The following is a 21,929-nucleotide window of genomic DNA, read 5'->3' as shown; positions in this document are numbered from 1 at the left end:
GATACGGTGCGCTCCTGAAGGTGTGCGGGTTATCTTGAATGACAATTACCCTGACCCGAACAGGTTCTATACCATATCAGACATTCCAGCTTTGGCCTCTCTCCCGCACACGTTATGGGCGACCTCAGACACGGATGTGGGGGAGATGCGTGTTCCACCTATTCATATTACTGTTAAGGAGGGGGCCTCTCTGCCACGGGTGCCACAGTATAAGATTTCAAGGGAAGTTGAAATTGCCCTGACTCACATTGTCCAGGATTTGATAACTGCAGGGGTGGTGGAAGAGGTTCCTTATAATGTCTGTAACAGCCCTATTCTTCCGATCCTTAAGAGAGATACTGACGACAAAGTCTATCGCTTTATTATTGACTTGAGAGAGATCAACAAAATTGTCATTCCCCAATACCCAGTGGTGTCCGATATTACGACCTTGCTTACGCTGGTACCACCAACGGCAACGACCTTTAGTGTAATTGATTTGAAAAACGCTTTCTTTTCCATCCCTGTCCATCCCGATAGCAGATATCTGTTTGGCTTCACGTTAAATAATAAATCGTATAGATTTTGTCGTGTTCCCCAAGGTTACACTGAGAGCCCGAGTATCTATAGCCAGGCTTTGAAAAGACAGCTTGATTCCTTTGAGTTGCAATCGGGGGTTGTTCTGATCCAATATGTGGACGACCTTCTGCTTGCTGCAGATTCTTACACGCAATGTGAGGAAAGTACGATTGCGTTGCTTTCCTTTTTGGCACAGCATAATCACAAGGTTTCTAAGAAGAAGCTACAATACTGTAGACCCAAGGTGACCTACCTCGGTCATCTTTTGTCTAAGGAGGGGCGTGCATTGACATCAGATCGAATTCAGGCGATTTTAGATACACCAGTCCCCCGCACACAGAGAGATGTACGCGCCTTCATAGGGTTAACGTCCTTTTGTAGGCAGTGGATAATGGGGTTTTCGCATATTATCAAGCCTTTGTTAGCGTTACTGTCCAAAACTACACCAATGCCTCTTGAATGGACAGATGAATGTCAAAATGCTTTTGATCAACTGAGACAAGCCCTTTGCTCTGCACCCGTGTTAGGTACACCAGATTATACGAAGATTTTCACATTGTACGTGCACGAGAAAGATGGGTGCGCGTTATCAGTGTTAGTGCAGACACACGGGGACAAGCAGAGGCCATGCGCATACTTTTCTGCTATTCTTGAACCTGTAGCGCGAGGGTTACCTGGGTGTTTCCGAGCAGTTGCAGCAACAGCAGTAGCGATACGGCAGAGTGAGGGAATAGTGTTATTGCACAAATTGTTGGTGTTAGTTCCTCACGCAGTGGATGCCCTGCTAAATCAAACAAAGACCCAATATCTCACGAGTGCACGGTTAACAGGATATGAGCTTACACTGTTGGCGCCACATATCACACTAAAAAGATGTGCTACTCTGAACCCTGCCACTTTATTGCCCTATCCGGTCGAGGAGGGTCAGGAAGAAAAACATCATGACTGTGTTTTCCTGACCGAGGAACAGACAAAGGGTCGTGTTGACCTACAGGATATGCCACTTCCAGATGTGGATGGGGAACTGTGGGTTGATGGATCATGTTTGAGGCTGCCAGATGGCACGACTTCCGCAGCCTATGCAATAACGACACTTAAGACAGTGGTGGAAACAGCTAGAATACCACAGAAATCGGCTCAAGCAGCGGAGCTGATAGCCTTGACAAGAGCCTGCGAATTGAGTGCTGGCTTATGTGTGAACATATACACAGACAGCCGGTACGCCTTCGGAGTGGCCCATGACTTCGGTCTACTCTGGAGAGAGCGTGGGTTTTTAACTTCTCATGGAGTACACATTATGCACGGAGAGTTGGTGCGTGATCTCCTAAATGCGTTGCTTTTCCCAAAGAAAGTAGCGATCATAAAATGTAGCGCCCATAAAAAGATCACTGATGAAGTGGGAAAGGGAAATGCCTTTGCGGACAGCATAGCGAGACAAACGGCTATGTCCCGAGCTGACTCCCCCATGTACGTGACAAAATCCCAAGCAGAGCGATGGAATGATGCTAGAGCGGAAATATTAGACATTCAGAAATCAGCTACTGAATCAGAACTTGCGGCATGGGCAACTGATGGGGTGCTAGACGATGAAGGGTGTTGGAGAAGCAAGGATATGGAGAAATGGAAATTGCCTGCAGCTTACTTGCAAGCGATGGTCCAGATGACACATGGGTTAGCGCACGTGGGGGCTCTTGCAATTACTCGATTGTTAACACGAGTTTGGGAGCATCCCGAGATTGCTAATACTGCTAAGAGAGTAGTGCAGACCTGTCTGATATGTTTGCAGCACAATCCTGCTAAGGGGACCCATACTCCGAAAGGAGGGTTCGTTCCACCTTCTGCACCATTCGAGGTACTCCAAATGGATTACATCCAGCTTGAGCGCTGCAATAACCTTAAGTATGTTCTAGTGGTGGTGTGCGCTTTTAGCAAATGGGTTGAAGCCTTCCCCACGAAAGATAATACAGCTTTAACAACAGCTAAGGTGTTGCTCAAGGAGTATTTTCCTCACTTTGGAGTTTGCAAATTTTTATGGAGCGATAATGGGCCTCATTTTGTCGGGAAAATTGTGGAATACGTGCTGAAGGGGTTAGGGATCCAACAGAAGTTTCATGCTGTGTTCCACCCTCAGTCGGCAGGTCTTGTCGAGCGGTATAATGCCACGTTGAAACTAAAGCTGGCTAAGATCGTGGCGTCCACGTCATTGAAATGGCCGGATGCCTTACCGCTAGCATTACTCTCTCTTAGATCAGTGCCCCACTCTCGGACAGGCCTCACACCATATGAAGTGGTGTTCGGAAGGCCTATGAATATCTGGGGGGTGCCTAAGCCGTGATTGATACATGATGTGCCTTGTATAATGATGAATGATTATTTGGCACGCTTAACAAATGATTTGCTTTCTATTCATCAACAGGTTCGAGAAGCGCTCCCTGATAATTCTACTGGAGAAGGCCATGATCTCCGCCCTGGCGACCATGTTATGATCCGATCGTTTGAGAGGGCAAACAGCTTGGAACCGAGGTGGAGAGGCCCCGAGCAGGTCCTCCTTGCTACTCGAACAGCTGTACGAGTGACCAATAGGAAGCGGTGGATTCATTCGACACATTGCCGTCGTGTCTCTCCTGATCTGGTGAATCCTGCTGTGTTGACCGACTTCCAAGAGATTTTGGAGAAGGAAAAGAGCCCAGCTGTGACATCGGCCGACGCTGAGGGGGCCTTCCCGGACCACACTGTTTCTGGACGAGAGCACTACAATCTGCGGCCGCGATAGGAAGATTTTTTGTTTTTTTCGAGACTGGTTGGTTACCGCTCTCGGGTTTGTGAAACGGAAACCGGGAATCTCAAGGGGGGGGGATCAGTTCTGCCAAGAGTAGCGACACCCGTCTTGACCCCGGAGAAGAAAACAACGGCTACCTCGGAGCTCAGCACCGTATTTTTCCTTTTTAGGTGTAATACACACATATGTACATTTGAGAACTTGTGAACTTTCTGAACTTTTCTGAACTTTTAAGACTTTGAACTATAATTGAACTATGGCGTCTTCTGCATCACGGGATAAACGAATACTTGGTGCCATCCTTTTTGTCCTAACGATTGTGGTGATAGCAGTGATAGCCTGGTTAGTTGAACTTGTGGTGCCTGCACGTGAACATTTGCTGCCGACCGCCTCGGCTCTATCTGAACATTTTCACTTCACCTTGCCTTACCATGAAGAACGGCACCGACAGACTTATTTGAACAATAGCTTTATTCAGATCTTGCATCATACACATAATATGACAAATACGTCTAATTGTTGGGTGTGTGGGATGCTGCCCGGGCACCAGAAGAAAGGGGGCACCCCACTCATTCCACTCCCGTTCTCACATAATGGATCCTGCAATGCCTAGTACACTCTGCTCTTCACTTTGAGATGGCCAACAAAAGGGGGGGTGCTTTTCCGTTTGAATAAAGTATGTTATCACGACCGGGATGGGTATCCGCGAGCTGAGGGTACTCGATTTGAATGGGAGGAGTACCGCCCTGACAATATATCTGCCCCACGTGTTTACAGCAACCAACGTAACATTAATGTTTCCAGCTCGCATGTTATAAATGTCATTGCCACAAAAGCTGATTTGTGTATACGTAATAAAGGCACGATCTCGGTTGGGAAAAGCGAATGCAATACCACAATAACGTTTGACAGCCCGAATGGCATATCGTTTGTAGCATCACGAAATACGTATTTTATTTGCGGAACGAAGGGTTATCATCAGCTCCCGTTGGGATGGTTAGGTACTTGCTATGTATCTTTTGTACTACCTCCTGTATTCATTGCCCCACCAATGTACCATAATGATTATATTTTGTACCATGATTTCATACTGAACCGTGTTAAACGTGCTGTTGTTTTAGATGACATTGACCAGACAGACACTGCTTTGCAACAGTATGTGGATTTCAATTTTGGACTGTTTTCCTTTGTTGGGGCTGCTTTGAATAGTCGGAAGATACGACGACTGACCCGTGTAGTTGAGGCTGTAGCGAATGATACTGCTATTGCATTGGGAAATATTACTGAGGAACTTCAGATTTCTAGGATTGTTACGCTACAGAACAGGATGGTTCTAGACGTAGTTCTAGCTGATCGTGGGGGGGCATGTAGAATAATCGGGAGCAGCTGTTGTGTTTATGTACCTGACAATTCACCATCCGTTTATGATGCCATTTCGAAACTGCATAAGATAGCTGCGGAAATACACCCGGATAATGGAACTTGGACTCTTTCAGGGAGGTTCTGGTCAATGCTTACCACTTGGGGTTGGAAATTGCTAACGATTCTATGTATTATTGTGGGGATACTGTTTGGCGTATGCCTATGCATTCAATGTGGTCCAGCTTTGTGTTCTATGTGCCTATCGGCTTGTATACCATCAAGACGAGCTCTTGCTCATGACAAAATGATGCTTCATAAAGAAGTAACCCAAATAATGTTGATCGATATCGAAGATGAACACCCAGATTATGTTCACTATGAGGTAGCTTCAGCTAAACGCTAAAAGGGTCGTCTGTCGTAATTTGACGATGGCCCAGTTAGCGCTTAGCTGTGCTACACGTTTCCCGCTTAAATTGGCCATATTCGGAAACGCCATTTTGTGTGTTACGGCGGCCATCTTAGATCATAAGCGGCCTCGTGGCCAGCATGGCCTTTAGTCCGTTGTCCGTGCCATTGACCACTTGAGTTTGCCCAGCAACAGGCTATTTTTAGTACTGGTCAAGCCTGTACATGCGCAGTCCCCATTGACCAGTCACCCCTCTGGAATGTGCCGCCTAAACTGACCAGCGGAGTTGTAACCCCTCCAATGAGCTGGCGGTGTTCCAAAGATGACCTTATATGTACATAACGCTTGTAACTTTGTGCCGCCCATTGTTTTATTACCTGTAAACTGTATTAAAGAGTAAGTCACACCGATGTTCGGTGTGATACTTCTTGCATTACCGAAGGGTGCTGTAGGAATGTACCACCACCCCATGGGGTTTTAATAAACTTGTTCTTTGCATTTTTCAGTTTCCGTGCCATCAGTTCTTTCGGTGTAAGTGGGTTATCTTCGGAGCATGTAGGCCTTGGGAACCCAACGCCACACCCTTACACGGCCGGGTCGAGTGTAGTGGAAGAGAGAATTTGACCCTGGCTGTACAACCGGAGTGCTAGAGAAACTAGTGAAGACACAGCAAGTAGGATTCCAAGACCGGAGAGCAAGGTCAGTGTGCATGGTGCCTGGTGAGACCCCGGGCTGCCTGGGACTGAACTCTAAGGCGGATTGGCTAAACGGGCAGCTGGAGGTGCATTTCCCTTGTGGCAGAGGTTGTGTGAGTGGCAAGCAGCTCCGGACCTCACACTGTGCGAGCTCTTTATTTGTTTACTGGTGCATATACTCTACAGCTGGTTGGGATCAGGAGCATTATCAGGAACGGCAGCTAATCAGACCCATGCCTGGCCATGCCTGACCCCAAGATGGAGGCCTGACACGCTGCAGAGGATCTCCTAATTGAAGGGGTCACTGCATTAAAGTGCATCTGCAACATTTAGCTCCGCAGTGCAGCATGAGGAATGTAAAAAAGGAGGGGATCGTGGCCTTCCCCAGAGGTCATCAAACACTGATAGCGCTCAGCATTGGGCTACCGCTTCTGGGAGAAAGCCACCTGAGGACTGATAATCTGTTTCTTTCACCTCTCCACTCATGGGGCTAGCGGGAGGACAAAGTGGATGGTATTTCCCAATTACACCTGGTCCGATGCCTTCGATTGAACTATGATGATGCCCCATGGGCGAAAACCGAATCTGTTTGTACTTACCGTTGAACCCGAGTACCATTGGCCGTTACCTGGTGGAGCTGTCCTATGCAGCTATAGAGGAGTCTGGCTATGGTTTCACCCCCTCATTTGTCACCTACCCAGAAGGACATCGGACATTGTTTTTAACGGTTCTTCACAGTCTTGTCTATCTTTCACTTTGACAGCTTGTTTCCCCTGAAGTCCCTTCCCCCCTCTGGTCTGCCTGATGCTATCTGCATTCCTTTTCCCCTGTTTACCTTTCCTCCTCTACCTTCCATTCCACATAAGATGTTTTTTTCTTTCCCATATATTGTGAAAATAACTTATGTTGTTGTGTAATCCCATGTTTTTCTACTGTCTGTTCTCACCGCTGAGTCCGAACAACCATGGCCGATGCCCGCTGGAGCTGTCCTATGCAGCTATAGAGGAGTTTGGCCCTGGTTCACCCCCTCGGCCGTCACCTACCCAGCCAGACATCAGACATTGTTTTCTTCACCTACCCGTTATGTTTCTTTTCCTTTATCTTTCTACTTTGTCGATACTTGGATTCTATAACTGAACTAATCATGTAATCTGTACCTTGCTGATCATCATGTAAAGCGCTCTGATACCTCCGGGTCTAGCCAGCGCTAAATTAAACTTTGCAAATAAATAAATAAACAAATGTGATAACTTTGATAACTTGAAGCCAGTTAAGAGAATATCCAATTGCTCCGTAACCCAATTGTATTTAATTAAGCAATAGGCAGTGAGCCCTCCTTTTGGGTGACCCTATTTCTGGGATTTTTCCACTGGGCTATGAAACCCTACATCCTCCACTACGTACAGTGCCTCCAGGCACCATGTTTCCTGTGGAAGAATGAGATCATAATTCTGCAAAAAGGATCTTGTATCCTCCTCTTGTAAGATGTTACTCAAACCATGTACATTCCATGAACAGATATTCAAAAGAGGTAGTTGTAATTAGATTCTTCTTAAATTTTTTGGAAAGACTGATTCCTTTCCTTGACTCTCAGTTGGCGATCTTACTACTGTAAATGGTGAAACATATCCTTCATCAGTTCTACAGGGGGTTGCAAGTTTGCAGGATAAGCACTTTGCTGTCTGCAGTCCCACAAGTGACAACATTAGTAACCCATATCACTGATGCAGAGTTTGCACCATGCGAGGAAAAAGACCAGAGAATTATTATTACTGTCCTCAATGCCCATGTCAGCCAGGCCTGTAATTTCCAACTTGTTCAATTTCACGCCACACAAAAATGAATTTCTGGGAAAATTGAGTAGTCAGATTAATAGTTAGTATGCACCTTCAAATGGCTGTGCATGATTCATACCTCCCATGGCTCATTACTTCACTATGCAACTGTTCAAATTGTTACATCTAATTTGGAAAATGTTTCTAACAGTTGGCAACCAATGAAGTACAATACCCCAAGATTGTTTTATTTTTTTTTATAAAAATTTTATTTTGTAGTATGCAAGGTGGAAATAGAAAAGGGGAGGGGAACAGAGCAAGGGATCAAGAAAGAGAAAGGAAAGAAGAACAGGCGACATTCCGCCACAGATCCCCACACAGGGGGTGCCAAAAAAGGGAACATGTTCGCAAAGGGAGGGGCAGTAGGGCATCAAAATCCACATCAAAGATAGCGGTAGCCAGGTAAAGCGGCGGAAGCGCGGACACGAAGGCCCGTCCGCCACAGTATCCAAATCGTACCTGGAACTCCAACAGTGGATGCCTTGTCCCCAGCCGGGAAGAGCAGCCCAAGCCCCACCTGAGCTATAGTGTCCATTCCGAGGGCACGGCAAGTCGCAACAGAAGAGAGAAAAAAAGAAAGAACCTCCCCAACTACCCCTCCCTACCCTCCGTCCCTCCCCAACACCCAACTCTCACCCGGTGGTGGCGACCAGCATTCACACAATCCACACCAGACACAACTGTAATCAAATTTGGAAAAGATGGAGTGCCCGCAGCGCTGACGGACAAACTGCCGAAGGCAGGCCTCGGGACAAAAACTTCACTAAGGGGCCCCAATTGCACATAAAGTTTTTTAAATTCCCTAGGAAGATGTCTGAAAGACGCTCCAAGCTCAACAAACGCCACAGCCGGGCATGCCACAAGGAGACAGCGGGAGCAGACGGGCTTTTCCAAGCGTTTGCCAAAGTCAACTTAGCTGCACCCAAACATAACCACATAATGCGCTTATCCGCCCTAGTCTGGTGTTCAAGCAATGGGTCCCTAAGGCCTAGTAGAACAAAATCCATGGAATCGGGGAGCGGGTAACCCAAAATATCTTTAATGTGGGAGAGAATCTCGGCCCAGAACGGCCGGATGGTGGGACAGTCCCAACATGTATGGCTAAAGTCCCCCAACATCCCACAGCCTTGCCAACACCTATCCGAAGCCGTTGGAAATATGTGGTGTAGTTTAGATGGATATAAGTACCAGTCGAAGAGGAGCTTCATATGGGCCTCCCTGAGGTCGGTAGAATGGTTATGTGTCGTCACGTCCGGCCATAAGCTCCTCCACTCGCTGTCGGAAATGTCCCTCCCCAGTGTGGTCTCCCAGTGATCCTGATATCGCGGCCGTGGAGACATAGTAGTGTCTAGCAGCAGCCCATATAGAAAAGAGATCGCTCCCTTCATGGTGGATGTGCGAAGGAGGAAAGTTTCGAATTTCGTCAAGGGTCTGGTAGCGGCATCTACTACACCAGGCGACGTCGCCCAGTGCAGGAGCTGAAGATGTCTAAAGCGCTCCGTCGGCAGAACACCATAATCCCTCATACAGTTGTGGAAAGTGAGGGGTTCGGTGCCATGGAACAGGTGGGTGAGGGCCCTACAGCCACCCTCCCTCCAAGCCTCAAAGGGACCCTCCGTCAACGCCGGGGGAAAGGCCGGATTGAAATGGATCGGGGTGAACGGGGACAGGAATGTGGTCCACCGGTCATCGCTACTCACCGTGTCCCAAACCTTCAACACCATGCTGGTGGGAGTGCTAATGTATGCGTTTCTGGGTCGGTCCACCTTAGGCTTCCAGGCCAGGTCCCAGACAGAACGACCCCCCACACTACGATCCATGTGGAGCCAGTGCTTCTCCGAAAGCTGTTGGGACCACTCCACCAGTACTCTCAGTTGGGCAGCCTTGTAATACAAATGCATGTCCGGAAAGCCCACTCCTCCCTCCAATCGCGGGCGCCGGAGAACCGTAAACGGAAGCCGCGCCCGGCCGCCTTGCCAGACATATTTCAGCATCACGGTCTTCAGCCGACGAAAGTAGTCCAGCCCTATCGGGATAGGCAAGGCTTGAAAAAGATAAAGAAGCTTGGCAAGAAGAACCATCTTGAGTGCATGAACCCTACCCAGCCATGAGATAAATTTGGGCTTCCACCGGTCCAATTCTGCCTGAATCGATGCCAACATCGGGGGGAAGTTAGCCTGGAATAAGGCACCTATGGTAGAAGTCAGTCGCACTCCCAGGTAAAGCAAGGATGAGGACGTCCATGAGAGCGGAGTAAGCAGCCGGATCTGTTGCACCTCCCCCGGTGGCAAGGTCAGATTTAAGATGTAGGACTTGTCAAAATTAACCTTAAATCCCGCCACCGCTTCATATTCAGAGAGTACCGAGTGGACATGGGGTAGCGACAGCGCCGGGTCCCGAAGGGACAACAGGACATCGTCAGCAAAGAGCGAGATCTTATGCTGCTCGCCCGTAAAGGGGAGCCCTAGAATCCGCTCATTTTCCCGTATCGCCAATGCCAATGGTTCTATGCTAAGGGCAAAAAGGAGGGGCGAGAGGGGGCAGCCCTGGCGCGTCCCACGGGAATGGCAAAAGCTCCCGGATCTATGGCCGTTAACCAACACTCGGGAGGTAGGGCTATTATAGTTGGCCTCAATCATCCTTATAAAATGGGGCGAGAACCCGAAGGCCACCAGCGTCCGGTGCAGAAACCCCCAATCAACGCGGTCGAAGGCCTTCTCCGCGTCAAGCCCTACCAACACAGCTGGGATGCGGAACCGTTCCGCTTTCTCAATGAGATGGACGACGCGCCGCAGATTATCATGAGTCTGCCTACCCTTAATGAAACCAGACTGATCAGGATGGATCAAGGCAGGCATCAGGTCTTGCAGCCTGCCCGCCAGGATGGAGGAGTACAGTTTAGCGTCCAGGTTGAGGAGCGCTATCGGACGGTAAGATGTACAGGAGGTAGGGTCCTTGCCCAGTTTGGGGATAATAGTAATCAACGCTTCGGCCATGGAGTCCGTGGTTCTACCATCAGTCGCCATCGCGTTGAAGAGGGAGACTAAGTAGTCGCAAATGTCGGGTGCGAACGTTTTATAGAAGAGGGCCGTATAGCCGTCAGGCCCAGGGGCCTTATGCAGCTTCAAGGCCTTGATAGCATCCAAAACTTCTTCCCGAGTGATGGGGGAGGATAACAAGTCATTCCATTCTCTGGAGACTTTCGGGATAGGCAGACCTTCCAGAAACCTGGATTGAGCTTCCGGGTCGAGAGCGTCGCTAGAGTAGAGCGCTGCATAGAAGCGACCAAAGATGGCCGCCTTGTCCGCGTCTTTGTGCTGAATAGAGCCCTCGTGGCCCTCGTGGTCACGCACGCCCCCTATATAATCCCGTTCGCGTTTGTCACGAAGTTGCCGCGCCAGGTGGCGCCCAATCTTATTGCCTTGAGAGTAGGAGGTACGCCGAAGGCGCAGAAGAGTGAATTCCGCCCTGTTATTATAATGGGCCTTCAGTTTCCCTCGCACCGCCGTCAGTGGGCGCAGGGTCACCCTGGAGGGGTTCGCTTTGTGGGCCTGTTCTAAAGTGGCAAGTTCCGTTTCCAGAGCTTCCCTCTCTTCCCGCCGCAATTTATTCAGGCTCGCGTTGAGAGCGAGGCACGTACCCCGTAGGGAGGCCTTGCACGCGTCCCACGTGTTATACACCGACGTGTCAGAAGGAGGATTGAGGAGAAAGAAATCACCAATAGCCTTGCGTAGTGCCTTACAAGACACCTCATCCCTCACCAGAGCCGCCGGGAAGTACCATTTCCGCCAACCATCTCCCCCAGCGGCCCAATGTAGTCCCAGAACCACCAGGCTATGATCCGATAGCGAGAGCGGAAAGATATCCGTCAGTTGTATATCCCCCCTGAGAGCCTGGCTAACCAAAATGTAGTCTATGCGGGAGTATGAACGTTGAACGTGAGAGAAGAAAGTGTAGTCCCTGGCCTGTGCATGGACAAAGCGCCAACTGTCTACCAGCCCCATGTCACTCAATTGACGCTGTGTTTCCTCCGAGAAGACGCCAGTGTCCGCCCTACGCGCTCCAGAACTATCCAGGTCCCTGTCCCACACCATGTTAAAGTCTCCCAGCAGGATTAAGTGCCCATCCAGAAAGTCACCCATCTTATCTAACAAACCCTGCAGAAAGCCATTCTGACCCGCATTCGGAGCATACACTACAACAAAAGTACACAGGCGACCATACAGCGTCCCTTTCACCATCAGCCAGCGACCCTCCTTATCAACACTCACCCCCAGGGGCTGAAAGTGGAGGGAAGCCCGGAAGAGGAGGGCCACCCCTTTATGCTTCGTGGGCGCGGACGCCCTGTAGATAAGGGGGAACTGCCTATGGCGAAGTCTCATTTCGTCCCTCCTAGCCAGGTGGGTTTCCTGAAGAGCGACCACATCCAGGTGATGGTCCGAAATGTACTTCCAAAGCTTCTGTCGCTTCTGTGGGGAATTGAGGCCCTTCACGTTCCTGGTGCCTATGCTAACAGGCATAATGGGGAACTAAAACTCCACTCCATGTATACGTCCAGACACCCACGCTTCACCTCTAGACCCCCGTCAAACACCGGGTCCCAAGTCCATCGGGGACACCCACTCATAGGGAACCAAGAAAAAAGACCCCAGACACAACCACACTGAGGGGACCACACGCATTCTCCCCAAGCCTTCTAGGACGGCCCCTCTTCCAGAAAGCGCAAGAGCCGAGGGGGCACCATCATAGAGCAGAAGAAAAAACGTAAGGGTGAATAGCACCGAAATATTCCTCCCTGAGCAAACATTTCTATAACGAGTTCCTAAATGTATTAAAAACAAAACACCAAAGTTTTTGCAAATAAAAAAATGAACGCCTTTGAGTTTAGAAATCATTTTTTGGGCAGGGACAATCGCCTAGGCAATCCGCTTTGGACAGTATATCAAAGACCAAGAAACCAACTAAAGTGGAGACTACGACTATTTGGGCTTATATTTCAAATATGCAGACATCACGCATCCATCACACACGGTCGCCACCACATCCCCCCTTACCCCCAACCCCAACCCCAACTTTCCTGCCACTGTACCCACACTCAGAGCACCAATTGACCCACCCCCCTGCAACAACCCAAAAACCAAAAAAACAGAGCACAAGGCCCGCAACCTGAATCGAAAGTTCAGCAGTTCCAATGGGCCACAGGTCACACGGTCCACACCAGACTGAAATCGGGGAGGGGGCACCAGTTTGGGGGCCCCCAGGGCCAAGGCCCGGGGTGTCTTCTCCAAAAGTACCATAATACCCCAGGGCCGTAGGAGCAGAGGCCCTCCGGCGCCCGACTATCGAAGAAGTCAGGGATCATTCCGCTCCAGAGCTGTGCTGAGTGTCCGCAAGGGTGGCCGAGGCCACCGACGCCACCGCCGACCCCCTCTCCTGCAGGCTGATAGAGTGGTCCGGACGCATTCGATCCGGGGAAGCGCCAACCCGGTGCCAAGATGAAGAGCGACGTCGCCGCCGCGACGGTGAGGACTGCACCGCTTGAGATGACGGGTCCTCCTCTAGCCCCAGCATCTCCCTCGTGGCCTTCAGAGAGCGGATCTGCTCCAACCTGTTCTGCCATCTAAATATAATCCAGAAGGGGTGACCCCAGGAGTAGGAGATGCCACGCTCCCTCAGAAAAGCAGTCACTGGCCGGAATTCTCTCCGTTTTTGAAGCGTGGATGCCGCCAGGTCCTGGAACAGCTGCGGCCGATGGTCACGAAAGTGCAGGTTGGTGATGGCCCTGGCCTTCCGGAGGATACGTTCCTTCGTTTGGAAGTCATGGACACACGCGAGGATGTCCGGGGGAGGGCCACCCCGCCTGGTCAGGCCGACTCTGTGCACCCTATCCAACTTGATCTCCTGAACCTCCTCCTCGTCCAGCACTTGTAGGAAGAGGGCCTGCACATATTCTCTCAAGTCTCCAGCCTCCCCATCCCAAGGGACCGCTCTGATGCGGATGTTGTTTCTCCTGGAGCGGTTTTCCAGGTCCTCGGCGTATGCCTGCAGGTTCAGGTTCTGGTCAGTAAGGCGGAGAACATCTTGTTGCAATTGGTGAACGTCATTCGCCATACTCAGGTCATGATCTTCTAATGTGGCCACCCGCTCACCAATTCCGTCCACATCTCTCCGGACCTCCCGTAGGTCCGACGCTAGTTGAGCGCGAAGCTCGGAGATATCCTCCTTGATCGAGGCGAAGAGTTCCGACATGAACGCCTTGGTGGCGGGTGCCTCCTCGTCCGACTGTCTAGTCGAGCCACTAGCTCCGGGGGAGGATGGCGGTTGCGATGCTTTAGAGGCTCCGTCCTTCACTGTCCTCCCCTTGCGCGGCAAGTTCGACATCGCGGCGGAGCCGTGGGAGCAAGGCCGCCCAAGATGTAGGCCGCTCAAAAAACACCTGCGTCACAAGCAGCAGCTGCCCGAGAAAATGGCGGCGTGGAGGCCTCCCGTCGAGGATCCAGAGGGACGGCAGCAGGCCCGGAGTCCCCGTTCCACACAGCCGGGTCACGAATACAACCACTCGACACCGCCAATGCACAACGTAGTCCACTATCACCGGGCAGTGCTGGCCGGGGAATCAGTCCGCAGAGCAGAGCAGGCCTCTGAGCCAGCCAATGTCCAGTCCCGGGCGCTCCGCACAGGCCCAACAGCCCCGAGCCGCAGGTGATGCAGGGCACGAGGCCACCCCAAGCAGTACAGTACTCACAGGGACGGGGAGGACCCTCCGACCCAGTAGAGGCCGTCGAGGGCGCCGACGCGTTGGTCAGGAGTAGCCGCGGTCAGATCGCACGGCCCGCCAGAGATCCGCGGCTCACTTTCCACGTGGTCAGCCGTTCGTCGAGCCTCTCAGCCCTTCAAAGCAAGGAGCTTGCCAGCAAACCAGTGTCCCGCTGTAGAGGAGGGAACACGATGGCGAGGGAAGGCAGAAGACGTCCGCCGCTCCGCGAAGCCACGCCCAGCCTGTGCCGAGTCACAGCACTCCACGGCGGCTTCGCTCCCACGCAAGGCCGGTGCTCAATAGGCCAGAAGATGAAGGGCACCTGGCGGCGCTGTACGGCCACTCCGGGACTCGCCGGGGACACCGGACCACTCCGCTCGATGCCGCTGGCCTCTGCTTCTGCTACCGTGTCTGAGCTGATTGGCGCCCTGAAGGCGATGCTGTACAATGCTTAGCAGGTTGGGCGCCGGAGCGACTCGAAAGCACGTCTTACTCCGACGCCATCTTGGCCACGCCCCCGATTGTTTTATTTTTAATTAAACTTGAGCCACTGTGTCTTTTCTACCTGACGGAGAAACACAAGTGGGGCACTGTTTTTATCAGGGAAAATAATGGGAATGCTGAATGGTGAGAATGTTGTGCATTTCTGCACATCCTAGAACGTGCCCTCTCAGAAAGTGAGGACAATTGCATGATTTTAGCCTTGGTGAGAGGTGTGTAGAGCTTTCTGGGTATGACAATGGAATGGGATTCACACAAGTAACCAGTTGTGCCTCCCCTGCATGTCTATCATTGAGAAATGCCTGGGTTTGGGAGGTTTCTCTGGGTCATGGCCAAGCCTGTGCCCAAATGCCACGCCTACCCACATTGCCAAAAGGGGTCCATTTTTATGTCAAAATCAAGTTGTCTTCTTATTGCGTTTTGAAGCCTATTGTGTACCGGGCGATGGACTCAGCAACACAAGTGGGGAGTAGTGTTTTAACAGGAAAAAGAGTGGGAACATAAATCTGAGAAGGAGTCTATCTTATGAAAAAAATGGCTGCAGCTGTGACTGAGTTCTGTGTGTCTTTAATACTTGGGGTATGGAGGTAATTTCTATCTAATGGCAGAACAATCAGAACACCTTTTTCACTTTGTCTAAAACGTCGTATCATGCTGGTGAGTGGTTGTCATGCCAATAGTATAGGCCTAAAATTGTCAAGGTCACTTAACATCAGATTCAAAAAAACTATCCTAAACCATACCAGCATCAAGGACGGACACACCAGCATCACTCTACACCACCACAGCACCACTCAGCAATAGCACAGCAGCAATCACCAACACCCCACCATCACTCAGCGCAACACCAGCATCACTCCGCGACACACCAGCATCACTCAACGCAACAACAGCATCAGTCAGCAACAACACAGCATCAGTCAGCAACACCCAGAAATCACCATTAGCGCCACCCCAGCATCATTCAGCACCAACACATCACCACTCAGCGCCACCACATTATCACTCGGCAGCACCACATTAACACTCAGCACAAGACCAGCACCACCACAGCATCACTCAACATCACAACAACACAACTCAACTACACCAGAACATCACTCAAAGCAAAGACCATCAACACTCAGCGCCGCACCACCATCACTCGGCAACACCACAGCAACACTCAGCAACACAACAGCACCACTCTTCGCGACAACAGCATCACTAAGCACCACCACAACACAACTAAGCACCACCACAGCAACAATGAACACAAGCACAGCACCACTCAACAACACACAAAAATACCACAAAAACACTCTCCACCACCACAATAGTAATAAAAAGAATAACAGATTAAATCTGCAACACCACTGCACCGCTAAGAACAAATACAGCATCAGTAACAACCCCCACAGCACAACTCAGCACCTCCACAATAACATTCAACAACACCACAGCAACACTCATAAATCCACCATCCAAATCAACAAAAAAAAACTGCAAACTCAAAACTCACAAAAAAACATACAATACAATTCATAGGCAACCCTCAAATAATAAATTGACATAAACAATCGAACACAACACTCCAAATCCACCCTCAAAATACAATTCTCTAACTACTACCTCAAAATCCATTTCACCACTACAAAATCACACTCAAAATCTAAACTCAAACACCAGCATCAAAATCTACGTTCACTCAATATATCCCCATACACAAACACATAACACTACTACACCGCCCTCTCTATAACACTATACCAACATCACTCGCTATACCAGCCTCAATCACTCTAACGCCTTCTATAATTACATGTTTACCTGTCTTCACCCGTACTAATTTCATGATCTATTCAAGCACTTCACTCTTTAAGTCCCAGTTCTCAGCAAAGATGCAATGTCTCAATATTTAAAGCTTTATTACGAAAGAAAAAAATATATATTATTATTACACTTTTGATATTAATTTTTTACCAAACAAAAAAAAACATAATATTCACAAAATTAAATTACAAACGTTTAATCTAGTGCCATTATAAATTACAACAACTATTAGGTAAGTATTATTTACTTTTAACATTTATAAGCCATTGTGATTATTAAAAAACAAAAAAAATATTAACTACTTTCAAAACGTCAACATAAGTAAAAATATTATTACATTTACAAAACAAATAGCTCCAACTTTTCTAATGCGAGACCTATTGCATTTCCAATGCTTGTTATATTGATGATGTCCTTCACTGGAAGTCATCCTGACCAATGGTTTCTTCACAATATAATTTACAAATGATGAGGGAGAAACTGATAATCATTTACGAGAGTGCGTAAGGGTATTTAGACAAAATATTGGAGGAAAAATATCATGTGGATAAAATATTGAGTCAAAAATATCAAGTACAAAAATATTGTGACTGTAAGTTTCTATAGGCAAGCAATGTTAAACTATATATAACTCCACATGTATGTACATTGATGATATATATCTTCACGGCAGGTAGATGTGGAGTTAAGAAAAGTAAATCTACACTGACATATTTGCACTTACCTTCTAGATATTGTGGTCCACGATATTCTAGACAGAATATTCTGTTGACACACTATTTTATTCTGTAGGTGGCCCATGATTGAGATTACCTTGTACTTCAGACATAGCCTCTGCAAGAAATTCTAGCAGAGACAATGGAATAATGCTGACATGACACAAAAAGCCAGATTCCACATAAATCAATCACTGATAATCCCCCACTGGTCTGAAATAAATTCAGTGATGCACTGTGGTGGGGGTAGTCTCTCTCTTGAATTAGCATACAAAGAATTGTACTCAATTATACAAGCTGAGAACCTACTTTACTGAAAACCTCTCACTCTCATTAGGTCCTCCTCAATGACAAACAAAAATATATATATACGGAGTTCGCAATCTGCTGAGCCAATGTGGGCTTTCACATGTCACACACCCTCTATTAAACAGCACCTCCAGAACGTCTCACCTTTATGAGCATGAATCCAGTTTGCTTCCATAATTCGTCGTCGGTGATTACAGCAACAGGCCAGCAACATGCAGAAATGAGCTCAGCTCCAAGAGCAAGTGTGGAAAAGAGTGTTTTGCCATTCTTCTGCAAGACGGTCCACTAGAGGTATCCATCATAACAATGTGAAATGGAGAGTGTGGGAAACCCACGGTCAAAGGGGATTATATTTTCCTTTAGACAGTCACAGAGCAACAGGTGGACCATCAGTCACAATGGTCAATTAGAATAAAAAATGATATCTGGGCTGAGAGGAGGTGGGAGCAGGTTGGGGAACCAAATTATTCTGGATTACAATTAAACCCCTGCGAGAAAACTGAGGGTACAACGTAACATTGCTGACACAACAGGAAGACAAGGGGTTTCTAATGATAACGATAGACAAAGACTCCGCCATAGGAGATATACAAACTCTTCACGGTACAGGAGACGGTAGAATATGTGCTCGTTGTGTGGCCAAGTGTGGATATAAAAGGGAGAAAGAAGTTAGACGTAGGACACCGCGCCACTGCTTTTCAACCCAGGGGGAGCCCGCCCTCAAGAGTATGCTGTGGGTTCGGATAGTTTAGGGCGAGTTGCCGAGGAGCTACAATTCACCGACAAGGTGGCAGGGGTGCACGTGCTGTCCGCAGTCCTTGCAGAAAGGGGAGATTTAGAGCTGGTAATGCGTGGGGCAAGAGCAGAGGGACAAATAATCCCAGAAGTAACAGGAGAGGTCGATGTAATCCAAGAGTTATTTGTTTGATTTGTCACCTGCGAGGAGGGTTCAGGTGGACCCTCATGGGCACGGCGTTGGCGGACAGGTGCCTGCCTGGTAATGCCCGGATCAATAGCAGCAGGGCGGATTATTCCCGAGTCCATGGACGGGCATTCGTTTTCAGAGGCGTCGGGGATAACCCAGCAGGAGTTATTGGAGAGTGAGATGGGTTTACAGCGAGATTTGCCAAGACAGGCATGGAATTCTGGGGCCAGAAATCCTGGAGAGACAGCGGGCGGTCGAATCACCCGTGCATTAGGGGCACGGCATTCCTCGGGTGGGCTGGCAACGTTGGGGCGGAGCTTAGAGCGTTGTTCATTGCGAGGGGCGGTCTGGGAGCAAGCAGAGGCGGGTAGGTCCCTTGGGCGGCTGTGAGGGATCATGCATGGAGAAAATGGAGTGTCAGTGACAAGTTAGGAGGCACGGGAATTGACACGTTGAAAGCGGCAGACAAGAAAGGAGTGTGAGCCGGGGCCCCACTGGCACCTGTCTGACCGCACCTCAACTAACTGCGCTCGGAACAAGAACATCTGTTACGAAAGCGTGTGACCTAGCATGCACTGTGAGGTAACTAACGTGTGACATGACGGTAGCTTTCTGCGTCGCACAATCCAGTTTCATCCACTGGTCAGTTAAACACGCATTATTAAATGTTACCGCTTAATCACGTCTACACACCGTCTCGGTGGTCGCTGCTTTTATTACATTTGGGCTCCATTCACGTGTTTAAATAACAAAACACAAGCTATTTAGAGTGCGCTTTTGAACCACCTCGGTACACTGGGCAGCTGTGCAGCCCCTGGTCGTCTTGTTCTCATTCTACACAGATAGGTTTTGGGGAATATGGGCAGTTTTACATTTAAACGATGTCCAGCCCCGTGACCTAAGAGTGTTGTTTGTGACCTTTATCTCTCAGGAAACCCGTACGATAAAGAAGCGCCCATTGTCTGCCCAGACCGGTGTTGTTCTCCTGATAGATGAGAAAATGTGTCCCTTAAGGTAATAATCAAGACAGCATTTCAAATGACAGTCAATAAATAAGTACACACTGACTCAAACGAGCATTATTAGTATGCGATATATTTTTCCCATTCTGATGCAAGATCCTTATCGAAGTGCGGGAAATTCGTCAAAGTTCTCAGAGCTCGCCTTTAATGTCCCCCATCAACTCTCACTGTGGTAACTCTCACAAAAACTCATAACTGGCTATTGCACTAAGAAACTTGGAAACATCCAGTTGCACGCAGGGCTAAACCCACAGGTCTTACGCTGCTGTGACTAACTATTGCCCTCGCCTCAGACCAGCAAACTGCACCATTATACTTTTATCACCCTGCCTTAGATTATTACCTTTGCCTGTTTTAGCTCTCAGAACTTCAAACGTTTTTTCTATAAACAATCTCATACGTGAGTGACTGACATGCTTCATGTGTTTTTCTGAATCATTTTACTGGAATTATGGATTGCATCAGTAAAATTGGACTTCGATAACTGCGGTACCCATAATGATATATGAAAACACTTTTTATTATGGTTTTTATTAACAGTAACATTTGGCATTGACATTCGCCTATGTGATTTTAATAACATTTGTTGTAAGATTTAGCTTGGGGAGCAGGTGTAAAACTGATATGGTAAACTCCCTTTTGAAGGGGGGTACCAGAATGCCACTGTGTTACAAGCTGAGAGAAATCGACAAAGAGAAAATCAATAAAGGAAAACACGAGCGAAGGAGAGACTGAGGAAGGAAGCAAGAAGATAAGTGAGGATTTAAGAAGATAGAAAGAGAGGGTTAGCAAGCAAGTAAAACATCAAAGAGAAAATAAATTAGTGAAATCTGGTTAGTGAAAAAGAAAGAAAGGATATGTGGTGTTTTGCATAAATCAAATAAAGGTTTAGGATGTTCTGCTTTAATTGAGTAGAAACTGAGGGCCTACCTTTCTTCACATTTGTAGGAGGCGCATCACCGGAAAGAATCGCCATTATGGGCAGTGTGCCAGTGAAATAGAAGACGGGCCATGAGAGCCAGGGCACAGGACAATAACTCCTACCTTTAAAATATGTCTGTTGATATTTTAGAAGTGTTAAACACTACACAGGGTTAGTTGTTTCCACAGCCCGCATTTACTCAGTTACCTGTGATTCTTGTCACTACCTCACAGGAAAATGTATGCATGGCTAGTGGCTTCACGGCTCAACAGTGCCCCCCCCCCCCTCCCTATAGTGTAGGGCTGTCCAAGTTTCTCAGAGAGAATAAATACGGCTTGGGTATCTCACTGCAAAAAGAACTATTGATGGACAGAATGCGGAACAATGTCATACATTCACCCCAGTACAGAGATCTGGGTCTAAATCCATCGTTTTTTTGCTCACCATGCTGTTTCAGTTTAAACCCAGTCATATGCACATCAGTCTTGACCCTGCGCACAATGGGAACAGTCCAGCTCGAACTGCCAGGCCAGGTCCTCCCTGGACTGGAAACAAGCATCCTAGGACCGGTTTCAGGGTTTCACCCTTCTTCAGCCAGGATAGCTTGACTCCAGTGGCATGGAGAGCACGGGACTCACGTATGCGCATACCCGTCCCACTCAGGCTGACAAAAGCAAAAAGAACTATTGATGGACAGAATGCAGAACAATGTCATACATTCACCCCAGTGCAGAGATCCAAGCCTAAATCCATCGTTTTTTTGCTCACCATGCCATTCCAGTTTGGACCCAGCCATATGCAAATCAGTCATGACCCTGCACCCAATGGAAACAGTCTAGCCCGAACTGCCAGGCCAGGTCCTCCCTGGACTGGAAACAAGCATCCTAGGACCGGTTTCGGGGTTTCACCCCTCTTCAGCCAGGATAGCTTGACTCCAGTGGCATGGAAAGCACAGGACTCACGTCTGAGCATACCCGTCCCACTCGGGGTGACAAACGCAAAAAGAACTATTGATGGACAGAATGCAGGACAATGTCATACATTTACCCCAGTACAGAGATCTGGGCCTAAATCCATCGTTTTTATGCTCACCATGCCGTTCCAGTTTGGACCCAGCCATATGCAAATCTGTCTTGACCCTGCGCCCAGTGGAAACAGTCCAGCCAGAACTGCCAAGCTAGGTCCTCCCTGGACTGGAAACACGCATTCTAAGACTGGTTTTGGGGTTTCACCCATCTTCAGCCAGGATAGCTTGACTCCATTGGCATGGAGAGCACAGGACTCACGTCTGAGCATACCTGTCCCACTCGGGGTGACAAATGCGAAAAGA

At 48.6% G+C, this 21,929-nt stretch overlaps 1 long non-coding RNA gene across 1 annotated transcript in view; it reads right to left on the bottom strand.

Annotated features, from left to right (window-relative positions):
- Positions 1 to 18,924, bottom strand: part of LOC147747511 (uncharacterized) — a 153,894-nt gene extending 134,970 nt beyond the window's left edge. Inside the window, exon 1 of the long non-coding RNA XR_015299642.1 lies at positions 17,875 to 18,924. This is a non-coding gene — a long non-coding RNA (uncharacterized LOC147747511). The remainder of the gene's footprint in view (positions 1 to 17,874) is intronic.
- Positions 18,925 to 21,929: the final 3,005 nt, after the last annotated feature.

Source organism: Lissotriton vulgaris, chromosome 1_1 (genome assembly GCF_964263255.1).
Source record: "Lissotriton vulgaris chromosome 1_1, aLisVul1.2, whole genome shotgun sequence".
NCBI lineage: Eukaryota > Metazoa > Chordata > Amphibia > Caudata > Salamandridae > Lissotriton > Lissotriton vulgaris.
Note: the sequence above shows the minus strand (reverse complement) of the source record. Positions and strands in the feature narration are given on the sequence as shown.